The sequence below is a fragment of the Mytilus edulis genome, chromosome 4 (genome assembly GCF_963676685.1).
Source record: "Mytilus edulis chromosome 4, xbMytEdul2.2, whole genome shotgun sequence".
Taxonomy (NCBI): Eukaryota; Metazoa; Mollusca; class Bivalvia; order Mytilida; family Mytilidae; genus Mytilus; species Mytilus edulis.
Window position 1 is genome coordinate 89,277,740 of NC_092347.1, and position 6,013 is coordinate 89,283,752.

Genomic DNA, 6,013 nt, shown 5'->3' on the forward strand with positions numbered 1-6,013 from the left:
TAAAAAGACATGTCTTGGTACTCCTAAACGGAAGATTATATAGACAGAAGAAGAAGTATATAATACGAGTTACTTTTTTTTCAAAGTTAATGCTTTTCTAAAATTGTTTAACATTTCACAGAGGTTTTATACTTTTACTTTAATTATTCATCCCTTATTTTTATAAACTATATGTGTATGCATTGTATCCGAGATTGTATCACAGATCAAGTTTATTCGTTCATTGTGTGTTAATTGGTGTTACTACGTTTTTTAATTGAGTTTAGAAGCCATTGCAATTGATATTTTATAGTGTCTTCGTATGTTGTGATGTTATACTATTGTTTCAAAAGGAAAAGGTTTGGTACTATTGAAACGTTTAATCCCGCTGCACCTGTTTGCATCTGTCCCATGTGTCCTAAGTCAGGAATCTGATGACAGTGATTTTAAGTGGTCATGGTGGTTGTCGTCTGTTTATGTATTTCATTAGTGTTTCTCGTTTTTTTATATAAATTAGACCGTTGGTTTTCCCGTTTGAATGGTTTTACGCTAGAAATTTTTTGGGGCCCTTCATAACTTGCTGTTTGGTGAGAGCCTAGGCTCCGTGAGGTAGACCGTACCTTGACCTATAAAGGTTTACTTTTATAAATTGTTACTTGGATGGCGAGTTGTCTCATTGGCACTCATACCACATCTTCCTAAATCTAATGACTGCTTGCAACAGATTAGAGGAAGATGTGATTGATAAATGATAATTTAAAGAACGTAGATGTCAAACAAATTAATGATATAAATACTTACACGAAATGTCAATAATGTAACTACGAAGCCATTTTGTAAACAATGAAATATTACTTCCTTAATATTTAAAAATAGGATTGGGAATAACCAGAAAAAAGTATCTTTTCCTTGTCAAAGACCACGTTATAAACGACAAACAATAATGCATTAACAAAATAAGTATTCGCATGAATATAAATAAATGAGAATAAGAAGCAATTAACATACATCTTTATTCTCAGTATAATCAGCTAAAAGTATCAGATTTTCTGAGAGCTGGACTAAAAAAGTCATCATACCCGAGATCGTACTGGAATTATCTAAGATAATTATACCGCTGTTGGGAACTAAATATTCTCCATTTTATTAAAGTAGATTAACCAATGAATTTAATAAATGTCACAAGATAACTACATATACAAAAAAAAGAAGAAGTGGTAGGATTACCAATGAGACAACTCTCCTCAAGAGACCAAAATTACACAGAAATTAACAACTATAGGTCACCGTACGGCCTTCAACAATGAGCAAACAATGGCGGATCCAGAACTTTGCCTAAAGGGGGGGGGGGGGCGCTGACTGACCTAAGGGGGGGGCCGCTCCAGTCATGCTTCAGTGATTCCCAATATAATCAACCAAAATTTTCCCACGAAAGGGGGGCCGGGCCCCCCAGGCCCCCCCCCCCTATATATTTGTAAACCATGCATGCAGTCCATTGCAAATAGTCAGAATGATTTATATGATTTGTATTGCGAAATCAATAACATTCGTATTCCTGTTATATCTGATGACAATTGACTTCTTTATAGATAAAGGAACACTCCTTACGAATTTTAATTTTATGTGCACTAACTGCGATCCCTAAATCACATCTAAAACGAAAAATGGAATCAGAAGACAATTGGACCAGTCTTTTGAAATTGTTTTAAACATCAAAATATTCTATATATTTTTCGTTCAATTACAGTCATATGAAACCTCAAATTTAAAAAAAATATGCATATATTTTTTTTAATAACTAAATGGATAGTTTTCATTATAAAACTTATGTACATATACTTTTTTTCTGAAGAAAATTCTTTGATTTGTCCACATTTTGAAGTTTACTTTTTTTTTTAATTGCTTGCTTCCAGAAAGACATTTGCCGACATATTTTCCATATGCAAAGTGACTTGTAAAACTACGTTGATCGCAATACGCATGGATCTCTCATTGAAATAAACTATTATCTGATTATACATGTTATACACGTGCTCAATATCCATGCTTCATTGTTGATAGTTTACTATAAAGTGACCATCGGTAAACTTCGGCATAAAAAAAACACGACAAATAATTTACACATCATTACAGACAGAGAGAGAAAAAATGATGACTATACGATATGTTTGCGTAAAAAAGGATAAAATTGTGCACAGAAGACTAAGTTTATGATAAATTCATGCATTCAATTTGGTTCAAGAATTGAATAAACCATATTTTCCAACAGTCACTCGTTTCATATGACAGTTAAACATTCCCAAAACTAACAAAGCTTATCACTAATAGACATTGCGTGAGATATTTATTAAACCAGAAATAAAATGTAAATGATTCACTTTTGAAAAATACGTGTGTATACAAAATTCAACGTGAAACATTTTGAGAAAGAAAGTGAAAAAAGAGTTTACAGCAGCGTTTTGTTCATACGTCATGAAAACTTCTTCAAATCAACTTGCTCTATTTACAACCACATTGCTAGCCTGAAATTTTTAGAAATGCCGATGATGTGGATGCCTTCTTCTATAAATATAAAAATAAGGAAATGAATGAGTATTACCATTCACCAACGACAAAAGAACGTTATAAAATCCTAAACCATCCACGAACAAAACTTTGAATATTCAAACAGATATTAACGGCCTATTAAAAGTCGTTTTTATAAAACCAAAATCAAATATGATCACAAGACAACAGTAGACAGTGTACTATTGGTTCCTAGCTTTAAACACAAGAACTATATTTGAATAATGATTTGGGTGAATGGAACATGAACAATGTTGACTGCTGTACCACTGTTTTCGATAGTTTTACCTATTTTGGCTGTTTGGTTTGTTCACTCATCGTTGTCACTATAATGGAAATTCATGAGTCGATCAAAGAAGTGATGGCTATAAAACCAAGTTTTATCCACCATTTTAAATATATTAAGAAGATACCTGAAGCCCTTACAAGTCAGGAATATGACAGTTGTTATCTACGAAAGCCGAGAAGGATCATTCAAATTTCAAAATTCAAAATTCAAAATTCAAAATTCATAATTCAAAACTCAAAATTCTCACATCAAGAACTCCGATTCCCGTGCCGTTTCTTTGTCACGTGGTCTCTGCGCCTCAATTGACCTCGGTAAAGGATGGCTGCTGGTTTAGATTTAAGTATTATTATAATGTTAATAAATGTATACTAATTTATAAATTGAAGTAATGAATAATAATTAGAAAAGGCTTATAAAAAATTAGCTAACAATTTTGTTGTAATTACAAAAAAAAAAGGATGAACAGGACTCTTTGAATCAACAACTACTTTGATAAGTTTAAATAAAAAAAGAAATATTGGTAATAATGGAGCATTTTTGGCAAAATATAAATAACCAATACTTTTTTAATATTGAAATATTTTTTTAATTACCTCTAGTTCATTAGCTTTATAACTGTTTATTTGTGTACAGGGAAAATTAATGACGCAAGGCTTATTTGACAAATGGCTAGTTTTATTATCTGCAGTTAAAGTTGAACTGTCAGACTAATTAAGACAAGTAACGATGTCTTGGGGTGTAGGGTAAAACAAATTAGTTATGCCTATTTGTTTTGCCTAGCGAGAAAGTAATTAAACTCTATGATAAAGGTCAGTTGGTCAAGATACTAGATTTGTGGTACTGTCACGACTGTAAGGATTTTCCTTGAATGTTTTAATCAGTAAAGATACTGAAGGACTTGGTTTTTAAAGTTTACATGGTTAAACTTTGCAGCTAACTTTGTCAATGCATCTGAAGTGATGTACATTTGTGAATAAACTTGTAAATAGATAACGAATTATTAAGTTCATGGGAATTACCATAGGATTCATTGTCATTTCTCAGTCATGAAATCTCCTTTCTGTTACAGCATTTCTTTCCTATAAATTTGTCATACCGGAACTTTTTCTTTTTAGATTGTATTTCAAATTGATTCACCTCTCAAGCATGTTTGTTGCCGACGTAATAAAATATGCATCTGCATTCTCAAACGTATTGAGGTCAACAGTCGACCTGGCGTAGATTTAATCGTTGAAATGCTTAAGTAAATTGCATGACCGACTGAAAGTGCATTTACTGTTTCCAGATTTGTGTAGCCTCTATCAAAATACACTTTCACAAGTTCCTCTTTCGAGTAAATCGTATCGTCCAAAAGGGGTGTTTGTCTATAAAGACTGCATTCACGTTTAAGAACAGTGCACAAAAGAAGAAAATCTGAAATATATATATACAAGTTGAAAACAACGTTCAAACCTAGTACATGCATGATTGCGTTGGATAAAAACCGCAATTTGTATACGTTTGCATGTAAAACAAATTTGTAGCGGGGTCTGAATACAGCACAAACAACATTTTCCAAAAGACCATTTATACATTTATAAACTTTGAATTGTGTCAGGTATAATGATTTCAAACAGCATATACATGATTTCGAATACGAAAAACCTAATTCTAAACGTTTTTAAATATTAAGGAATTTTTATTTCAGGAACTACATAATGTAATAGAAGTTGACCAACCCTTCTACATTGTAGCTAGCTACTTTTGCACGCTTTTCAATAAGTTAATTACCAAAGTATAATATGTTAAAGTTAATATGGGACAAACAAAAGGGTATATGTCATTTAACCTGCAATGCTCGAGTGATGATACTTGACCCGAACGACGTATGAGTTCGTGTTAATGGGTCACCCCGACCGTGCAGATTTAATGATATACATGTACCGTATACCGATTTAGTTGGCCAATCAGTTGAACAAGCGCATGTTATAATTATTACACGACGCCACTAATTTACATGAATGTATTGGAAATATTTAATATTCAATACACGGCTCCTAGAAAATTTCAGGGCAGATAGACCTTGACCAAACGAGCAATTATTTTGATTGCTTTGGTTTCTGAGATTTTAGCCAAAAACTGCATTTCTCCCTATGTACTATTTTTAGCCAGGTCAGCCATCTTGGTTCGCAAGCCGTGTCATCGGACATATTTTTTAAACTAGATACCCCAATGATGATTGTGAACAAGTATGGTTAAATTTGGTCCCGTAGTTTCAGAGGAGAAGATTTTTTTTTTAAAATACAAAAAATTACGATAAAATGACAAAAATTGACTATAAAGGGCAATAACTCGTTAAGGGGTCAACTGAACATTTTCGTTATTTGACCTTTTTGTAGATCTTACTTTGCTGAACATTATTGCTGTAAACAGTTTATCTCTATCTATAATAATATTCAAGATAATAACCCAAAACAGCAAAATTTCCTTAAAATTACCAATTCAGGGGCAAACCTGATAAACATTTTACCCAATGTAAGATTTGCTCTAAATGCTTTGGTTTCAGAGATATATAGAGCAAAAATTTTACCCCTATGTTCGATTTTAAGCCATGGCGGCCATCTTGGGTGGTTGGCCGGGTCTACGGACAATTTTTTTAACTAGATACCCCAATGATGATTGTATAGTTAAATTTGGCCCAGTAGTTTCAGATGAGAAGATTTTTGTAATTGACGGACGACGGACGCCAAGTGATGAGAAGAGCTCACTTGGCCCGTTGGGCCAGGTGAGCTAAAAAAAAAATATTTAGGGTCACTTTAGTATTCAATCATAATTTAACGCAATTTACAAAAAACTGAGAGGCGGATTAAAGGGGCAGGGTCTCCGCACTCTTTTTTGTGGAAAAAACTTTGTTGATTATAAAGTAAATAAATGGAGCATGACTAACTTATGATAGTAGATGACCATCATGTGAGCTCATTATGTGAAGGCGTTTAGAAAAAAATCCTTATAACTCTTCGTTGAGCCCCAATCCCACTAGGCCACGATCGCCCCACGCCCACCGCGATCTAAAATTAATTCAGATCGTGGTAAGGGCGCGTTATGAGCGGCATGCAAATGTTAATTTTCGTTGTTTTCACGAAGATACTACGTCCTCATTACGCTTCAGCTACAATAATACCACGTTCTCACCACGCTTTT